Source organism: Chinchilla lanigera, unplaced genomic scaffold, assembly GCF_000276665.1.
Source record: "Chinchilla lanigera isolate Chin_1 unplaced genomic scaffold, ChiLan1.0 scaffold00020, whole genome shotgun sequence".
In the NCBI taxonomy this organism is placed as follows: domain Eukaryota; kingdom Metazoa; phylum Chordata; class Mammalia; order Rodentia; family Chinchillidae; genus Chinchilla; species Chinchilla lanigera.
In genome coordinates, this window is record NW_004955421.1 from 518,387 (window position 1) to 540,094 (window position 21,708).

At 36.6% G+C, this 21,708-nt stretch overlaps 1 protein-coding gene and 1 pseudogene across 4 annotated transcripts in view; one reads left to right on the plus strand and one right to left on the minus strand.

Annotated features, from left to right (window-relative positions):
* The window catches only part of Fbxl2 (F-box and leucine-rich repeat protein 2), a 105,328-nt gene that overhangs the window by 6,190 nt on the left and 77,430 nt on the right, over window positions 1–21,708 (plus strand). The window lies entirely within an intron of this gene.
* LOC102017778 lies at window positions 20,205–21,407 on the minus strand (annotated as a pseudogene).

Below are 21,708 nucleotides of genomic sequence, written 5' to 3' on the forward strand. Positions count from 1 at the left end.
TATATGGTGATCTTTCAGTGGCATTTCCCAAACTGTTTCTCCTATCATTAATATTCCACAAACAAACAAAAACAGGTATGTGATCAAATAAGTATAGGAAACTAATTTCAAAAGTGTAGGACACAACTAATTTCTTTACTGTAGGACTCCTTAGAGCCTTAAATCAATTAATGTGCATGGCAGTGCTCCAGGTTGGGTAGTTATTGCATTTCAAACTTCCTGACAATGGGATCCTTTCAGTATTTCATGGAAAAGTTTTAGGAAATATGGTACTAAAATACAATAAGAAATAAACCAAATGACTACTCTCTGGCTGTTCTAAATCTTACTTTAACATTTTGGGTATGAGTGTGAGTTTGGCTAAATAATTGAAAGTAATTTTTATCTCTTCTGAGCTCACCAAAGAATCATTCTGTAAATGACATAGATTACTCATCTTTGCTGTCATTAGTATGTTAGGCTTTTTCTTTTGAGTCAGAAACAGTGTGAGGATTTAGCTTCTCCGTGATAAGTGATCACATTTTAGTGGCTTCAGAGTGTGTTTCATTAGTCATCAGGTGTTTTTGGCACTGTTGTGAAGATTTATTCTACTCAGTCAATAAAAAAGGAAATTAACTAAAACAGGATTGTATGAAAGAAATAGATCATATTTTATTCTAATAAAACAAGTATTTGAACAAGAATATTCTTTAGCCTTTAGACCATTTTGAATTAAGAAAGTGGAGATAGCTGTGTGTGGTGGTGCATGCTTATAATCCTAGCACTTGGGAAGCTGAGGCAGAACAATTATAAGTTCAAGGCCAGTATGGGCTACATAATGAGTGTGAGGGTGGCTTGAGCTACATAGAAAGACCCTGTCAAAAAAAAAGGGAGAGAGAAAGTGGTGACAAAGAAGGAATGTATGTTTCTCATATCTTACAAGACCTTGCTCAAATATATAAGCTATGTTAAGTGTGTTGGAACCAATCTGGCTGAGTCTGGATTGGCAAATTGTCACCATACAACTTCAGGGAACAGGGACTGGTACACAGGTGGTATCCCCTAGAATTATGAAGTGCGTTCAACCTCAGTGTGAATGTTTCTGTAGCACCAGCTTGAGGTTGAAGTGTGAATATGGCGTTCTTAATCTGGAGAAGAATTAATACCTTCAGGCAGACAACATATTAGTCATTCAACACTAATTTATGGTTAAACTCCACCTTTCTCATGAATATTGCTATTTGTGACTCAAGGTTACTAACTTAATATTTTTTTCCTTCTGTTAGGGTTGGCTTTGATAACTTCGCCAAAGAGCAGTTTCCATCTGTTGATACAAAAATAAAGAGTAAATATAAGAAATTATCACTTTCTGTGGTAGTATGATTTCTAATCTTAAGTCTTAGAAATTTCAGTTTCTTTAAAGATCCATGCTAGACCCAGCTGTGAAGAATCCTGCAGGTTGTCATCAGGGGTTGTCGGTTTTGAATCATGCCACACAACTCATGTATAGATTATATTTCAGTGGGAGCTGCCATTTGAGAGCAACTGTTTATAACCTATTTTTTTTTTTTTAACCTGTTTACATTCCCACTTTGATTTTTATTTTGGAGTCTGTAAGGGCAACTTAAATTTTAAAGCACTGCCACTATAAGTCTTTTCTGACTCTTTTCTGACTCTTTTCTGACTCTAGCCAACTGTGATATTTTAAGTTTTAATTTTTTGCTGGCTGTAAAATAATTTTTGTATTAAATCACAGACATTTTGGTCTCAGTAAGAGCAGCTCTCTCCTTTCTCTGCTACTGAGCAAAATTTCAAAGAAAGGTTTGAACCAGGCTGTCTAAGCAGACATTTTCATTATCGTCAATACCACAAATGTGAATTCCACCAAGTCCCCATCTCACAGACCTTAAATCTTGATCATTTTCTGCTCAAACAATGACTTTATATTTTGCTCTGCCATAGGCTAATTTTTTTTTTTTTACTTAGTATTGTAGACTTCTTTGTGACAGTGAAGCCTTTTGTCCCTAGTCTTGTTGAATTCCTTCAGTTATACTTCACCATAATAGATAGGCATCCATTGACGTTATGGTAGTCTTATTTGCTCACAGTCCGGTCGTTTTCTCTTCTATCATTTTTGCTGTATCTGTTATCACACTCTTACGTTCTCGACCAGCTTTTGCTATCAAGTGAAGGCTCAACTTCCCTTTTGAAGCCATCAACAAGCATAACCTGCATGCTTTTCATCTCTTAGTATCACTTTGACTCTCCTAGTATTTATTTTTTTTGGTACCGGGAATCAAACTCAGGACCTTGGGCTTGGTAGGCAGGACTGTGCTGCTGAGCAATATTCCCAGCCCTTCTCCTAGTATTTTCATCTGATTATTTTATTGCTAATTTTAAGAATACTTAGTATCATTCATTCACATGTTCCTTCTACTACCCAGTTTTAGTGTACTACTCAGTAAATTTGTACAATTTGCTTTTTCTCCCCGACTTTCACTCATAAGTTAAAGATACTTAAGTTTTCTCTATCCTTTATTCTCACACAGATCAAACAGCTTATAATTTTGTTCTCCCTGGAGTGTCAGTGATATAATGCTTATAACTTAGGGAATACTAGATTGTTGTAATCTATATTAGTGAGTTGGATTTGTCTTTATGTATATTTGTCCATATCATTATTGTCTATCTTATTTTTGGAGCCAGACTTTCTAGGTTGAGATTTCAACCTTTCTCACTTATTAATGTGTGGTGTTAGTTAAGTTACTTAATTTTCTTGGCCTTAATTTGCTCATCTGTAAAATTGGAATAGTCATAGTTCTTATGAGATTGTTACCAGTTCTTAGAATAACTGATATTTAATAAATAAATACATAAATAAATGTATGTTCTTAATGTTATTAATATCAGGTTTGGAAACCTGGCTACTTAATAAATACTATTTAGTGGTAACAGTCAGTTTTATTGCAAATAACTGATAAATAAAGCTTCCCAAATTGGATCTTTGTATGCTATTGCCAAAACAATTTCAGCAAAGCACCTGATTATTGTTTATGTAGCCCAGGACTTAATCAAGCTGGACTAATTCAATCTCAATGGAAATTGCACAACTGATACATTATTTTGTATTATAAGTCTGTTGGAAGGAATCATTCTGCCTTTGAGTAAAGATGTTTTGTATGAGTTGAATTGGACTAAAGCTCAGGTTATAAATTTTAATATCAATTCATTGGACCTTAAATTTTAATTTCTATTACAGTTGTTTTCAGATACGTATATCTTGGTTACAAAATACCTGACGCCCAAAATTGAGGAAGGAAAGGTGTATTTATCTCACAGGATGGCACAAGGCAGAGGACAGCAGTTCATGGCAGCTGAAGACAGCAAAAGCAGCAGCAGCAAAAAAGAGGAGGAGCAGAGACAAGAAGCCTCTTTCCCTCCCTTACATTGTATGCAAACTATCTGCCCCAGGGCAGGTATAGCACTCACATCCATAATTCCAACATTAGACGACGAATCACTCATAAACTCTAGAAGCCTGCCCCATGACTGCTTGAGGCCTCGGGGAGACATTCAGACACGAACCGTAACACTGTACTAATGCTGATCGAGGCAGAAACACATAAACTACCTCTTAGGACAGTGGTGGTGAACCTATGGCACATGTGCCACAGCAGGATGTTTGTTACTATTGAAAGCTCTAAAAGGTTCACCATCACTGCTTTAGGAGTTAGTGATTCCAGTGGTAAAGAGTTTAAAACATTCTGAGAACACAGAAGTCTTATTAGTTGGAAGTAATACTGAAAGAAACATCTTATTAGACACATTTTATAAAAATCCAGTCACCGTCATTTATGTAATTTTCTTTCCTTTTTAAACTTATGTGGATACAGGGCAAAATTAAATAATAACAATGTGTTTTGGATTGATGAAGGAAGATTTAATTGCCCAAGTGAGAGAGCTGAGCCTAGTAATTCTGGGTGATGTATAATCAACTACCATCCATCCATCCTGACAGTTTTAACAGTTGACTTTGCCAAGGCCAATAAAGAATAAGTATTATATAAAATTTCAAAATTTCCTTTTCTGAAATTTATAAGCCAGGCTCATGAGTGAAATAATTGTGGCTTTTGTGGGATGATTGTGGTACAGTCCTGTGCTTTTGTGTGATCGTGGGGCCCTGGTGAGTGGTACAGGGAAGGCGTGTTCATGCTGGGGTGTCATTGAGTGGGTATTCTTGCCTGCTGGTTGGTTTCAGTGTTCCACGGACTTTTTCAAGGACTGATGCCTCTTCGTCCTGCTGTCTGTGATGCCTACTGCCTTTATATATTCCAGGGCAGCTTAACAGGTAAGATGTTCTTTTGGGGAACATACTACAGCTTCAAGTTTCAACACATATGCAGATTTTTCCTTTTTGTTAAAGGGTTTTTGGTTTGTTGCTCTTACTTTTGTTTTTTACTTTGCATGAAGAAACATGGAACCAAATAAACGTGTGTTGAAAGCAGATGCAGAGCTTTTCCTTTTCATTATTCTGTACACTCTTATATACTATTTTAGAGTTGGCACCTGAGTCCACATCATGGCAGAAGCAAATTTTCTATAGTCCATGTTGGTATGTTTGTTGTACATTAAAACTTCGATGATAACTTTGGATATTTAATCTTCATTGAGGTGGCATGAAATACTAATAAAGATCAGACAAGAGGAATAGAAAGTAGATACATTCTGCCCCTGAGTTTATCTCTGGACAGTTATGTGAGAGATGTGCTAATTTAAATTTAAAACTGAATTCAGTAGTTACAACAGAAAAGATTGGTAAATTCGACTCTGTGAATAGTAAAAATGGCAACATATACCACCCCAAAGATAAGTAGAACAGAAATGGCTGAAATAATTAGATATACATTCTAAGCAAGAGCTGTGTTCTTCAGTGTACAAAAAAAAAAAAAAAAAAAAAAACTTTAAAACTATCAAAGTTGCCAAGTGTGGTGGCACATGCCTATAATCCCAGCATTTGGGAGGCTGAGGCTGGAGGATCACTGCAAGTTTGAGGCCAGCCTGAGCTACATAGTAAGACCCTGTCTCAAAAAACTAAAACAAGCAAACAACAGTCAAAATTAAGGTGGACTAATTCTATCAGAAAAATAGTTTGAAGAGGCTGTGAACAAAGGAGAAATAAAAATGGCCAATAAATATATAAAAGATAGTTTTACTAGGCCCATATATAAGTACAAATTCAAATAATGATGATATGTACCTGTCATACCGACAAAAACCAAAAGTCTGATTGTTCCAAGTTTTGACAAGGGAGATGAGAGATGCTTTTGGCGTAAAACAAACTCTTACAACCATTCTGTGGAGCCAGTAGAGACTTTTTTTTCAAAGTGCTAAATGTGCATATTCACAAATTTCATTTCTGAAAGTTTACTAACATTTCAAAGGTGTACCGAGGTGTATATACAGGGAAAGCACGACAGCTTTTTAGATTCTTAAATTTTGTAAGACGTTGGATTGCTTCTCATTTAAATTGACAAAAGAAATGGAAATGGGAGGCTTACTATTGAGGACAGCACTGAGGTTGTTATGCTGAGAATGATAAAACCAAGATCCTCCTTGTACTATTGAGTGATGCTGGAGTATCTTCATTGGCTTCACCAGTAGGGAAGCATTAAGTTGAGCAGCTGCAGATTTAAACCACCAGCATTGTGTATTTTGGGGAATAATGCAGGAAAGAAATGGTATCTTTGAATTTGAAATTGACGGGCTGGACCTGGAAAGGATGGCACCAGAATTCTACGTAATGAACTAAAAAAATGTTGCTTTTCACAGGAAGATAAAGAAAGCCTTTGCTTTGGTGGGGGAATAGTTAATGTAAATCTTAAATCTGTGAAATAAAGACTAGCCATTTATCTCTTTTTAAAACCGTAGCTGGTTGTAGTAGCTCACTGGTGTAATCCCAGCACTCAGGAGGCTGAGGGAGGAGAATTGCCACAAGGTTGAGGCCATCCTGGATAATATAGTGAGACCCTATCTTAAAACAAAATACCATATTGGACCAGGGATACAGCTCAGTGGCATAAACTCCTGCCTGGCAAGTGCAAGGTCCTGAGTTCAATTCCTGGTATAAAAAAAAAAAAAATCACATCAAAACAAAGCAAAATAACCTACAACAAATACACAAAACAAACAGGTCTCAGTTTTTCATGGAACATATCAAAATATGTACACAGTCCACCAAAAAAAGTATATGCAGTTCAGTTTGCCATACTAATAAATGTCTAAAAGCTAACACCTACCAGTTTGAGGACCTCTTGTAATTGTAGAGACCAAAGGTAGCTTTTATTAATTTCATGATGTCTCAATAAATTTAGTATTAAGATATTTATACAAAGTTTTCTTTTCTTGATGTGTGCCTTGTTTTGGTGGACTGTATAGTGCAATCTAATAATTAAAAGGAATTTTAACTCTTATTGAACATCCTATTTTAAAGGTAATTAGTTTCAAAAGGATTATTCAGGTTATTTAACCTTGTTTTTAATGGCTGCCTCAGAAAAATGTCTTATTTTTTAAAATTAAAATATTTCATCACTTGTTAAAAATGTACTTTGGATTTGAATTTGGTACAGTACTGTATTACTTTATTTGCTGTTGTACTACCACAGATTATTGGCTTTTAATTTCCTAAAGAAAAAAATTGCCTTTTTACTAGAAAACCTGTGTGTATTCCTAATTTTTCTGTTTGGGAAACTCAGGGATTTACTGTGGTTAGTCTTACAGAAGAAAAGTGGATTTGATAAACTAGTGCCTAGGGCTGGGTGAGTGATACACACCTGTTATCCCAGCACGTGGGAGGCTGCGGCTGGAGGATCACTGTGTATTTAAGGCCAGCCTGGGCTTCATAGTGAGTTCAAAGCTAGCCTAAACTATATATAGCAAGACCCTGTTTCAGAAAAACAACAAAATAACAAAAACTAGTGCCTATGATTTTAACTTTTGGATATATTGTAGTGTTTTATGATTGTTGATTCTTTTGTGCCAACAGCCCAGAATTGTCACTGGTATGTAAGCAGACAACTACAAATTTTACTTTCAAAGCTATTATTTCAGTATTTGAAACTTATTTTTTTCTATGTTAACAAAGTAAAGAATTGGAAAAATATAAATATTCTTAACTCAAGCATTTGCCAGATGCTTTTACTACAAACTTGACTGTGTAACATAAAACACTCTGGAGAGCTAAATTTTCTCAGTTTTTGTACCTGGAAATCACATTTTGTAAAACTGGGGACCATTCATAATTGTCAGATAGTTTTTTAATATCATCTCAGTACATTGCTTTTATTTTAGAAAAAGTTTTTTGAAAGAAAATTAGATACCTATGTGGCCCCAGATGTTTGTATAACTCTAGAATGACCTAGACTATGTATATCTAAACTGACTTTTTATTGACTATACAGTTTCCATTTTTGACATTTTTTTTCTTTTGCTTTTCCCTTTCTTTTTTCCCCTTCCCCCAAACCAGTCTAATACTGTCTTTACCTGGCTTGGAGTTAATACAAGCCTCATAGAATTGAGTTGGGAAATGTCCACTTACTTCCTGCTCTTCAAGTGTTGGTGTAACTGTTCCTTGAAAATCTGATAGAACTATAAAATTATGTGAGCGTAGAATTTTCTTTGTGAGAACTAGAACTACTACTTTGATATGAATAGATTTTTCAAGTTCTGATTCTTTTTTCTGGGATTTTTGTGTTGATTTTTTGAGTCGAGGTCTCACTGTATAGCCCAGGCTGGCCTCAAACCCACAGCAGTCCTCCCTCAGCCTCCCGAGTGCTGAGATTACAGGCATGTGCCACCTCTGATGCTTCTTGAGTCACTTTTGCTAGTTTTCTCTTTTTAGGAATTTGTCTATTTTTGTCTGAGTTTTAAAAATTTGTCACCTTGATAGTTTTCAAATTCTGTAGTATCTCTTAATAGTGTACTTATTTTCATTCATAATGTCATTAATTTATGCTTCAGCACTTTCTCCTTTGTTGACTACTCCCTGGAAGTTTTGTCTTCTGAAAGAACCATCTTTTGGCTTTAATATTTTTTCTTTTTCCTTTTTGTGGTGTTAGTGATTGAATTGCATGTGTTAAACACCCTCTACCATTGAGCTATTCCTCAACCCTCATTTCTATTTTTTCTATTTTCACTCATATCTCTTTAAATATCATTCTATCTTAGAGTTTATTCTATTTTCTTTTCTCCTAGTTTTTTGAGATGGAGTCTTACAGTGTAGTCCAGGCTGGCTTCTAACTCTAAATGTTCCTGCCTCAGTGTCCCAACTGCTAAGTTTACAGATATATGCCACCATGCATGGTTTCTGTTTTCTTATGTTGTTGTCATATGTTGGACATTTTTAGCCACCTATGATTTCTTTAGGCAACTGATGTTCTACTTGCACTGTATTCTACAAGTTTTGAAATTTAATGTTTTTAATATTCAGTTTCTAGTATTTATTAATTTCCATTAAATTTTTCTAGGGCTGGGGATGTAGTTCAGTGGTAGAGCACTTGCCTAGCTTTCTTGAAGCCCTGGGTTCAATCCCCAACATTGAAAAACCCCAAACTACTTTTTATTGTAAAGTACACATCTAAAGAAGCCCACAAAACAAATATGTAACGCAGAAGTCCTCACAAATAAAACTTAAATTAGTAAGTAAACTTCATGGTCACCAGAGCAGCACCTCCATGTCCCATCCCAGTCAAAACTGTTTCTTTGCCCTGCAGGAAGAACCACCACCTTGACCTTTACAGTTCTCACTGTATTTCATTCCTTTGTGGATTTATCATTCATATTCGCATCCTTAGGCATTAAAGTTTAGTTTTGCCTATTAGAAAATTATATATCTTTTAAGTCATGTTTAGTCTGTAGATCATCTCTCATTCTGCTTGCACGTTGTATCTGTTGAAGAATTTGGGTTATTTTACCTGTTGAAGTTTCCACAGTTTGGATCTAATCTCATTCTCATGGTATGTGATAGGTTGTGTCTCATGGTAACATGGATTGTCACCTTGATTAGCTTGAGAGCCACCTAGAGGAGTGGTAAAGCAGATTTCTGGGTGTTGTCTGTAGATTATGAGGGTAGGACCTGGAGGGCTGGATCTGGTCTCTGGCCCATTGCTCTCTGGTGCTGTCCCTTGCTGTGCCTCCTGGCTGCCATGGGTTGAGGTATTTTCCTCTACCAGGCCCTTGCACTATCCCATTTTTGTCTCAGACCCAGCTGTGATGGGCTGAACCCTCTGATATCTGGTGCCAGAATAAACCTCATCTTTAAGTTGTGCATGCTGGGTATAGTGTTCTAGCAATGAAAAATGATTAATAGATAGTACAATTTCAACATGTTTCCTCTGTCGTCTATATTTCTTGGAAATTGACAGCAGGATCCAGAGGTGTCATCAAACTGATTATGCTCTTTTAGTAGGACTTTATTTGATGATGTGTTCTTTGACTAGGAGTCACATAGTGTCTGGTTTTTCTCTCTTTTTTGAAATGATTGTGTGGTGTTTTTCCGCTCTAGACTGCAAATTGGTGATACTCTAATTTTGTACTCTAATGATACTCTAATTCATTGAGACTGAAAATTGGTGATGCTCTGTTTAAAATTTTTGTTTTAATTTTTCTTTTAAAGAAAATAGTACAAAAGAAAGAACAATAGCAAAATACAAACAAAACAAAGCAAGGACATTAAAAGTGATACAGAGTTTTATACCAAATGATAGGGATTAGCAGTGGTTGTTATATTACGTATTGTTGTCTTCGACGAAATTGCTCAGAATACTAGATGTAAGAATAGAAGATTGATTTAATTATTAAAGGGAATAAGACAATAATAATTTAAAAGAACACTAGAGACAATACATAGTTTCACTAGACAGGATTGTAGGAATTCACCAATGGTTGTTACGCTGCAAATTCTTGTCATCATATAAGTTTCTCAGGTTACCAGATATAACATGCAAAATTGGTCAAAATATAAAAAAAAAATTTAATCATTAACTGTTCTCCTCAACAAACCATCAGACACCAGCAGTACAGTTATGGCACTTATCCATATCTGTGTATCTATCTATATATAAATAAAATGCCTTAGTACTTTCTTTTTCTTCTTTCTGTCATTCCAGTTGTTCCTTTCTTATTATTTATTGTATATTTTGGGCTTTATTTACTCTTTGATGTTCTTACACCAGGGAGACAATGTGATGTTTGCACAAGTGGGTCTGATTTATTTCACTTATGAGTATGGTCTCTAGTTGCATCCATTTACCTATAAAAGCCTCGAGTTTATCTTTTTTATAGCTGAGTAATACTCCATTGTATAGAAATACCACATCTTTTTTGTCATTCCTGAGTTGATGGGCTTTTGGGTTGTTTCCAAGATTTAGCTATGATAAATTGCGCTGCTGTAAACATGGGTGCACATATATCGCTGTGGTATGACATTTTTAATTCTTCTGGAAAAATACCCAGCAGGGGAATAGCTGGGTTAAGTGGGACTTCAAATCCTAGTTTTGTGAGGAATCTCCAACCAGATTTCCACAGTGGTTTCACCAGTCTACACTCCCTCCAGCGGTGGAAAAGTGTTCCTTTTTCCCTACATCCTCTCCAGCATTTGTCATTGGTTGATTTCTTAATGATAGCCATTCTTTGTGGGATGAGATGAAATCTCAGTGTTGTTTTAATTTGCATTTCTTGAATGACTAATAATGTTGAACATTTTTTCACCTATTTATTCGCCATTAGTATTTCTTCATCTGAGAAGTGTGTGTTCATCTCAGATGCCCAGTTTTGGATTGGGTCTTTGAATTTTTGGAGCCTGATTTTTTTTTTTTTTTAAATTCTTTATGTGTTCCTTTGACTGAGGGGCAGTTGGATAAAATTTTTCCCCAATTTTTAGGTTTTCTTTTTACTCTGTTGATTTCTTTCAGTGTGCAAAAACTTTTCAATAAGATGTGATCCCAGTTGTTGATTCTTTGAAGTATTTCCTGTGCACTTTGGTTTTTGTTCATGAGCTCTCTGCCTACCCCTTTGTCTTTGAGAGTTTTACCTACTTTCTCTTCCAGTAGATTTAGTGTTTCTGCTTTGATATTTAGATCTTTGACCCATTTTGATTTTAGCTCAGTGCATGGTGATAGACATGGGTCTAGTTTTAGTCTTTGGCGTGGACAGCCAGTTTTCCCAGCACTATTTGTTAAAAGGCTATCTTTCTTCCAGTGAACATGTTTGGCTCACTTGTCAAAAATAATGTGGCTGAATGTGTTTGTAGTTGTGTCTGCATCTTCTGATCTGTTCCATTGATCTTCAGGTCTGTTCTTTGCCAGTACCATGCTGACTTTATCACAGTAGCTTTGTAGTATAATTTCAAGTCAGGGATTGTGAAGCTTCCTTTGCTTTCCAGGATTGCTTTTGCAATTCTAGGCCTCTTCTGGTTCCAGATGAATTTTAGGAATGTTTTCTCTAGATCTGTGAGGTATACTAATGGTATTTTAATGGGGACTGCATTGAATGTGTACAATAATTTTGGGAGTATGGCCATTTTCACAATGTTGGTTCTTCCTATCCATGAGCAAGGAATATTTTTCCATTTTCTGAAATCCTCTTCAATCTCTTTTTTCAGACTACTGTAATTTTCACTGTATAGATCTTTTGCTTTTCTTAGATTGGTTCCTAAGTAGTTCATTTTTTTAGATGTTATTATGAAAGATGTGTACTGATACTCCCTAGAGTATCATGTCATCTGCGAATACTGATAATTTCACTTCTTGTTTTCTAGTCCTTATTCCTCTTATTTCTCTCTGTTGTCTAATTGCTCTGGATAATATTTCCAGAACTATATTGAATAGGAGTGGTGACAGTGGACATCCCTGTCTTGTTCCTGATTTTAAAGTGAAAGCTGTCAGTTTTTGACCATTTAGAATGACATTAGCTGTTGGTTTGTCATAGTTGGCTTTTACCAGATTGAGGTAAAGTCCATCTATGCCAATTTTCTGTAAGATTTTATCATGAATAAGTGTTGGACTTTATCAAAAGCTTTTTCTGCATCAATTGAGATGATCATGTAATTTTTGTGTTTGGCTCTGTTGATATGGTGTATTACATTAATTGATTTGCATATATTGAACCATCCCTGCATTCCTGGGATGAATCCCACTTGGTCATGGTGTATAATCTTCTTGATGATTGTTTGCATTCTGTTTGCTGTTATTTTATTGAGTATTTTTGCATCTATGTTCATTAGGGAGATTGGCCTGTAGCTGTCTTTTTTGGTTGGGTCTTTCTCTGGTTTTGGTATCAGGGTAATACTTGCCTCCAGGAATGAACTAGGGAGAATTCTTCCCTTTCAATTTCTTTAACGAGTTAGAGAAGAATTGGCATTAAGTCTCTAAATTTCTTCTAGAATTCAGCTGTAAATCCATCAGGACCTGGGCTTTTCTTCATTGGCAAATTTTTTATTACATTTTCAATTTCACTTGCTGATACAGGGTTATTCAGGATTTTTATATCTTCTTCATTCAGCTTTGGTAGTTCATATGTATCTAGAAATCTGTCCGTTTCTTCTGTGTTTTCTATCCTGTAAGAGTAAAGATTTTCAAAGTAGGTACTAATTATCTTCTGAATTTCTACAGGATCTGTAGTGATTTCATCTCTTTTATTCCTTATTGCATGTATTTCAGCTTTTTCTTTCCTTTTTAAAATAAGGTTGGCTATGGGTTTATCAATTTTATTTATTTTTTCAAAGAACTAACTCTTTGATTCATTAATTCTTTGTAGTTTTTTTTTTTTTGTATATTTTTTCCATTGCATTAATTTCTGCCCTGAGGTTTATAATTTCATGCCTTCTCTGGGCTTTTGGTTTGATTTGTTCTTCCTTTTCTAGAAGCTTGAGGTGCAGCATAAGATTGTTTATTTGTGCTCATTCTGTTTTCCTGAGGTAGGAATTCACTCCTTCAAATTTCCTCTGAGGACGGTTTTCATTGCATCCCATAGGTTCCTATAAGTTGTATCTACATTTTTGTTTGATTGTATATAGTGTTTAATTTCTTCTTTGGATTCATCTGTGACCCATTGATTGTTCAGGAGGGTGCTGTTTAATGTCCATGTGTTCGTAGAATTCTTGTGATTTCCTTTGTGAATGAAATATCCAATTTCATTGCACTGTGGTCTGATAGTGTGCATGAGATAATTTCAACTCCTTTGCATTTCTTTAAGCATGTTCTGTGTGCTCGCGTATGGTCTATTTTAGAGAGTGTCCCATGTACAACTGAGAAGAATGTGTAATCTGATGCTGTTGGGTGGAACACTCTGTACAGGTCTACTAAGTCCATTTGTTCACATGTTTGGTTTAGTTCTGTTATTTCTTTGCTAATTTTTGTCTAGTTGATCTATTTCTTTGTCACAATGGAGTATTGAAGTCCCCTGTTATGATTGTATTGCTGCTTATTTCATTTTTCATGTGTTAAAATTTGTGTTACATACTTGGGTGCTCCTGTATTTGGTGCATAGATGTTTATGATTGTTATCACGTCCCCTTGAAGTTTTCCTCTCAGAAGTACGTAGTGACCTTCATCTCTTTTAATTGTTCTTGGTTTGAAGTTCTGATTGACTGCAAGCAGAATAGCTATCCCTGCTTTTTTTGGGTACCTGTTACATGGAGTATTTTTCCATCCTTTTATTTTCAGTCTCTGAATTTCCTTTTGAGTTAAATGTGTTTCTTATATACAGCATATTGTTGGATTCTGTTTCTTGATCTAATCTGTTAGTCTACTTATTTGGTTGTTGAATTGAGTCCATTTACATTGATGGTTATAGGTGATATGTATCGGCTTATCTTTGTTACATTGTTTTCCTGCTATTGGTTCCTCTTGTTTTCCTCTGTTTAATTGCTTGCTCTGCTCTGTGTTTCCTTTCTGTTGTTGTTCTTAAAGTTGTGTTATTTTTTACCTCTTTCTAGAATATCTTTTAGTACTCTTTGTAGCGTTGGTTTGGCGCTCATGAAGTTCTTCAGTTGATCTTTATCATGAAAATATTTTATTTCTCCATCAATTTTGAAGCATAGTTTTGCAGCGTACATCAATCTGGGTTGGAAGTTGTTTTCTTTCAGGACCTGAAATATTTCACTCCAAGCTCTTCTTGACTTGATGGTTTGTGTTGAGAAATATTCTGTGATTCTGATGGGCTTTCCTTTATAGGTGATCTGTTTCTTTTCTGTAACAGCTTTTAATATTCTGTTCTTTTGTTAAATTTCTGGGATCTTGATCACTATATGTCTGGGTGTAGATTTATTTTGGTTACAGCTAGTTGGAGTTTTATATGCCTCACTCACCTGGATGTCCAATTCTTTTTCCATGCTTGGGAAATTTTCTGCTGTTACTTACACAAATAGTCTTTTTATGTCATTTGTGCTGACACCTGCTGTTTGATTGATACCTATTAATGTTACATTGTTTTTCTTTGCTTCATCTTGCAGCTGTTGAATGGTTATTTCTCGGTTTCTTACTATTTTAAGAGATCCTTCCTTTCATGGTCATTCATAGCAATGCTGTCTTCAAGGTCTGAATGTCTATCTTCAGCTTCATTGGAGTGGTTTTGCCAGCTTTCAATGGAAGTTTTAGTTTCCTGGGTATCTGTTTGAGTCTGTTTCATGCATTCTAGTTCTTTCCTATACTGTTTATTCAACGTTTCCATTAATTTACTATGCTCTGTTGTTTTTTTTTTTTTTCTGTGTCTTCTTTAGATGTGCTAGGCAATTCTTTCATTATTGTTGTCATTTGTTTTTTACCTGAGAGGTTATTTCTGATCTGATGTCTTCTATGGCCTGATAGAGTTGTTTCATTGCTTCAGCTGCTATCATTTCAGAAATTTCAGGTGTATGACTTCCAATCTCATCTGTGTTGATATCTCCTGGACTTGTTCTAGGTGGGGTAGAGGTCTTAGATTGCATTTTGCTCCTTCATTTTGTCATTTGCAGAGATGCCAAGGTTCTCTGGAGCTCAGCCTCACCCCCAGGATGATGTAGTAGTGGGGCAAGGACCCTAAGGTCCCTAGTTCTCAGTGTGACTCCCTCGGTGGTGTGTGTGTGCGGGCAGGGTGTGATCCCCAATGTTCCCACAGCTGTGTGTGGCTCGGCTTGGCTCCCACTCAGGAGTTCCCAAAGCTGTCCAGGTTTCAGCCCCGTTTCCGCTGAGGTGTGGTAGTGGGTGGGTCATGGTCACCGTCTCACCATATACTGCCACTATCCCACCTGGTTCCCACACCAGTGGTGGGAGATAAGTGTGAAGTCACTGAGGACCTTGAAGCTGTCTGAGTTTCAACTTAGCTCCCCTGAAGGTGCAGGGTGGGGGCAGGGAGGAGCACCCAAGTCCCTTGAGGTTGTCTGGGGCTCCCCTTGGCTCCCAAGGTGGTGGGGCAGAGGTGGAGCCAGCTCACCGGAGTTCCTGAAGCTCTCCAAGGTGTAGCTCAGCTCCAACAGGGGGAAGGAGGGCAGGGAGGAGCAGGGAGTGGACCCCAGGCCCCTGTAGCCATCCGGGTTTTTGCCTGGCTCCCAAGCTTGTGTGTGAGGGTGGAAGCAGCTCATGGGAGTTCCTGAAGCTGTCCAAGATGCAGCTGAGCTCCAACAAGGGAAGTGGGGAGGAGGGAAGGGGCAGGGAGTGGGCCCCAGGCCCCTAAAGCTGTCTGGGTTTTTGCCTGGCTCCCAAGCTTGCGTGGCGGGGGTGGGGCAGCAGCTCACTAGAGTTCCCAAAACTGCCGTAGGTGGAGCTCAGCTCTAATGGGGGGGATGGGAAAGGGCCTGTTTTAAATTTTTTAGTTGGAATATTTTTATAAAAAATCACTTGTCCTTGTTTCTAATAGATTAATATTATCCCTTAGTTATTGCAGACTGATCAGGCCTGCAATCTCCCAAACAAGTGGATGGCAAAGGCTTATATAAATGAGTCAAGTGGTATGACTTTAGGGTTCCAGGAGGTTCAAAACCTTCTAACAGAATTCAAGATTCTCTGGGAACTAAGACAAAAAGCCTCACTGTGAAGCTTGTGTTTATTTGGTTTTCAAACAAAGGAGAGGGGATACTGAAGAAAGCATGGGAATCTTAGCAGGACTTTAGGAAATATTTTCCCAAGTAGTAACTTGTGTCAATCAGAACTACCTTATCTTTGGGTTGACATTGTAGGAATGTGGAGCCTGCAGCCTGCAGTCTTTTAGTTAATTGGGGTTGGAGCTAGACATCCTTAGCTGTGGCCTTATTTTGTTCTTTGAGGCATCACAGCTTCATAGGCCAATACAGACTTCAGCGGAGACCAGTGACTCATAGAGATTCATTTACTATGAGTTTACTGTCCATCTCCAGATATGGGGCCTAGGCCTTGGGCAACTCACAAGTAAACCTGGAAAACCAATTGGTTAATATTAAATCCTGCTCAGAGCCACTTTGTAGTGGTCTGCATCATGTTTCTATCTTAGTTACTTTTTGCTCATTGCTCAGATAAAATACCCAATACCCAGAGTTAAAGGAAGAAGGTTTTATTTGGCTCATAGTTTGTAGAGGTTTTAAGTCTGTAATCAGCTAGCTCCGAGGCAGGGTGGCACATGGCAGAGGGGCATTATGGATGACAGTTTTTGGCAGGCAGAAGACAGCAAAAGCAGTAAGCAGCTAGTAACAAGACATGACCACAGCTCTTTCTGCGCTTTATGTCTTATCTAAGCCAGTTGCTCTTAGGGTGGACAACACTTACACCCTTAATCCTACCATTGGACCTGAATCAGTCCTAGCATTATCCCCTTGATCCCAGCAGCACAAACCCTAGATCCAGCCACCTCTGAAAAGCCCCATCTATGACCGCATGTATCTTTGGGAGAACATCTAGATGCAAGCCATAACAGTTCCTACTTGAATGCCTGGTTTTGTAGTTTCAAACACAAAAGATAAGTTACATTCTTGAGTCTTTCATTTACCAGTTTTGTAAGGAATGCAATATAGAAAAGTATGATGAGTAACAAGATGTTTGCATATTTTTATGTAATCTTTCTACAAGATGTGAGGGATGATAAAAATCTTTCAATGGTATTTTTATGTTTAAATAAATTATTATAGTAAAAGATACATTACCTTTAATCCCCCTCAGAATATTCAGAATATTCCCCCTAGCTTTGAACACACTTATCCCATCATTCTTGGCAGTGTGTCTTTTACTGTACTGAGTTTTAAAAATGTAAACATCCACTGTTGTTTGATCACCACTTGTACATAATTATAAAGGAAAAGAGGATAATTTTTATAATGAGGCCATCTGGCAGACACCGTCTATTATGGTTTATATCTATGTCTCCCCAAAGCTTCATGTGCTCATAAATAGAGTTCTTGGGGAGTGATTGGATCATGGGTGTGGTGCTCATCAGTGGGTTAGTCCAAAGATGAATTTATAGCTAAATGTGATGTTGAGGGGTGAGGCCTGGTTGGAGGAGGTGGGACACTGGGGCATGGCCTGGAAGAGCCTGTCCACCACCTTCCTTTTTGATCTCTCTCCGCTTTCAGCCCCCATGCTATGAGCTCTTTCTCCTAGGCCAGGCCCTTTTGCCCTGCCACCCTGCCTTGGAACCAGTTGACTAGAAACCTACAGATTGTGGGCCAAAATAAACCTTAGAGTTGTAGGTGTTGGGAAATTAGACACCATTTTAACCAAATGATCATAGTTAGCATCACTAGTAAAAGGACAAATGGATATTGAATATCTTGTTGTGGTGTACCAGGAAAAGCACAGTATTATTTCTGTGGCATTCCTGACAAAAACATACAACTTGAATCTATTCATGAGGAAACATCAGATATACACATTGGAATATCCCACAAGAAACTGGCTTATCAGCTTAAAAAATATTGTCATGAAAGATAAACAAAAGTTGAGGAAGTGTTCTAGATTAAAGGAGAACACATGACAACCAAATGCTGTCTGTGATCCAGATTGGATACTTGGTCAGAAATTTTTTACTTTTGTTTTAGTGAGACATGTGGCATATCTTGAATAAATCTGTGGTTAATAGTATACTGTCAATATTAATTTTCTTAATAATTGCACTGCATTTTTGAAAGATAATGTCCTTGTTTTTAGGAAATGTTTGAGTACTTAGTGATATATGGGCATCATTTCTGCAATTTACCCTCAAACATTTCAGAGAAAATTATATACTTATGTTTTATATATCTGGCATTCATATTTTTGAAAGATAATGTAGCCATACTATAATGTTAGCATTTGGGAAGCCTGGGGGGAGCATATAAAAGAATTCTTGGGGCTGGCGATTTAGCTCAGTGGCAAAAGCGCCTGCCTGGCAAGCGCAAGGTCGTGAGTTCGGTCCCGGTACCGGAGAAAAACCAAAAACCAAAAAAAAAAAAAGAATTCTTTGTCATATTTTGGTGATTATTCTGTAATTCTGAAATTATTTAGAAAAATGAGTTAGTTTATTAATTCTCTGAATGTGACCACTTAGTTTTTTTAAATACTGTAATGAAATTATAAATTTAAGCATATTTGATTATTTCTAATTCTTCAAGGTTACTTTTTTTTTTTTTTTTAATGATGAATGCAATATATGTCCTTCCATACTGACAGGTAAAAACACATGCATTCTCTAAGCACAAAGCTTATATTCACAAATAAATTTCTGCTTAAAGACAAAATTTCAACTAATAACCACAATGGGAATTTAGTTATTTAATGCAGTCACTAATCTAATGTCACTAATCTAAACAGTTGTACCACAAAACCTGGGTTATATTCAATGGACATGCATTAATAATCTATGCAGTTTAACATTATACCAGAAAAGAAATTGAATGTAAAAGTACTCTTAATTTTTGGTAGTTTTCAAATTTCATGGCACAAATTACCCAAACAAAACAAAAAACACCCTGTAAAAATATATTTTAAATATTTTCAATAAAATGGAAGAAAATGGAAGCCTTGAAGTTTTCACACACGGCTTAAGATTTAGAACATCAAGCTGGCTCCAATCTGTCAAAACTGACAGATAAATATTTACAATGAATAGACAGACTTTACTTACAATAATATGGGAAGTCTAACTCCCTCCTATCAAAACGCTTTGGGGTCAATTTCCAATGCAATGTTTGTGTAAGTATTGTGGTAATATAAACTTGGAGACATATGCAGAATCACACTAGGGATGAAAAATAACACACAAGTCCATCTTATTTCTGACCTGTCAGCATAAACCGTCTGGCTTCCAAAACTTAAACACTGTCTCTCAATATAAAACTAAAAGTAGAATGACTTTACCCTATTAGATAACATTTTTCCACAGAATTAGCTTTCAGTACATATCAAACTAGGGCTCAAACTCCATTAACTTGCTTCTACAAAGTGTAAATTAGCAAAGCATCAAACTCTAAATGCGAGGCATACTTTTCAAACAGGCAAACTGTTTCCCCATTGTTAGCTGTATGTGCCATGTTAATTCTTGAAATTTATGTGACTACTACCAATAAGAAATGAATTAGGAAAGCACTAAACACATCTTGTACTTTTCATCAAGACTAAAGTACAAAGTATATCCATATCTCAGTTATTTTAATAGGAAAAGAACATCAATAACAGAGGAAATGAAGACAGCAAAATACAAAAAAGAACTCTTAAATATACAGTTGAGGACTACATGTTACTACCAATTCTTCAGTAAAATCTGTTAGTGAACCACTTTCCCATAGAACTTTAAGATTTTGAATGATTCTCTTCCCCATGACCAGAAATTCTAAACTTACAGGGAAAAAGATGAAAAAAATAACATTACATGACAATAGACACCAAGTTCATAAAGAACCTCCTTTAAATGTGATATTATGGAAGAAAATACCATGAAAATTATAATCCTATGAGAATTGTTTTTAAGCACAGTAAATTTGAGCCTTGGTCTTCATGAAGATACTACAGTTTGTATAGAAACCCTAAATATATAACACTCTCCTGGGGGGGAATTTGGAATAGATATTACTGTATTTAACATTCTGTGGGCCTAGAAAACTTTTGAGAGGAGAGGGAAAATGATAGCCAATTTAATCTCTACTTAAGAAGACATAATTATGAAAAATTCCTGTGTCAAAGGGGGCTCCAAATGAAACTATACTTCGTGAAAGCATACAACTTAGATATATTTTTAAAGAAAAGAAAAAGTATTGAATAACTGCAGTCCCTTCCAAAAAGTAAATCTTAAATTAAGGGGAAGTAAATCTAATAGTGTAAACGAGTCTGGCTCAGAAAGGAAACTGAACAACATATCCAAGATCTGTCCATAAAAGTAATGATGGTACATCTTTAATATTAAAGAATTAGGCTATAAAAAAAGTTCAGTCCAGAATTGATTTTTAAAATCTCATTTGTGCTCCTTGATGGGGGCGTAATAAAGTTCCATGGGTTTGTTCACTTTCCAGTATTTCTCACTGACCAATTCCAAGGAAAAAGAGCCATTTAATACAGTAAACTGGCCACTGGCTGTTGCTATATAAATTGTATACTACTTTTCACTGGCTGTGTCAAGGTTCATCTGGTTTGACTCTCCTTTGCTTTGCAGTTCTAAAGCTAACCTCACAGCCACATACTTCGATAAGTGATCAACAGTGGCATTACCTGAAGTCTTTATGTATCTTGTCTGTGCATTGTCATCTTTTTCCATAAGTGTGAGATGAGGCCTGAATACTAACTCAATTTCACTAGCATCGTCCGTTACTGGATCAGTTGCTACTGTTGCATTGTTATTATCAAGTTCAAGCCCAGAATCATCAGATGTTTTGGTCTGTTTGTTACTAGGGCCTGCTTCCTGATTGCTACGTGCAGATGCGTTACTACAGTGCAAACTGTCACCATTATCTTCTGCTCCACTACCATTTTCAATCTGTTGTTTCTTGCTCTGCTGTAACCTGTTCATGGCCTGGGTCTTCAGACCTTCTTCAGTGCTGAGACTGAGTGCCTGCTGATTATTGTGCTTGTTGATCCTGGCTAGTACTCTCTCCTGATGAGCTTCATACTCATCATGACTAGGGTAAATTTTACTGATGAGTGCATCAAAGTTTGGGTCTGGCCTTAGTGATCTTTTGGAAACTAGTTTTTTCTGACAGGTGGGACATTCTTTGTTGCCACTTCTTAGGGCTGTGATAATACAGTCTGCACAAAAATGGTGCAAACACTCCTTTATAGTCATAGTGTTTTTCAACATACCCAAACAAATTGGGCACATTAATTCGCTGTAGTGACTTCTAGGTGAAACCACAGTTTCCAAGCCGTCTGTCATTGCCTCCTGAGGTGTTCATTGTAATTCGTGTAAGCTCAGTTCCCATGTTTTGCTTAATGGTTGAGTTCATTTGTCTGCACAGCCTGAGACATTGTGGCTCCCGCCCCAGCCCAGGGCTCCGCTGTCCTCAAGGTTACTATCTTTATTGAAGTTCATATTATCTCATCTTTGAATATTGATTCCTTTACCTGACTCTATCAGTTTTTGATAGTTTTTTTTCCTAATATACAGACATACCATGTTTATCAGTAAGTCATTGTGTTCTTTAGAACTGAAGTTAGCGATTTCCTCAAGAAGTACTGGTTTTCTTGTTTTAGAACATTAATTAATGTATTTATTTTGGTTTCTTTTTGTGGGAAATGGTATCTCAAGACTGCCTTGGTTGCTAGAGAT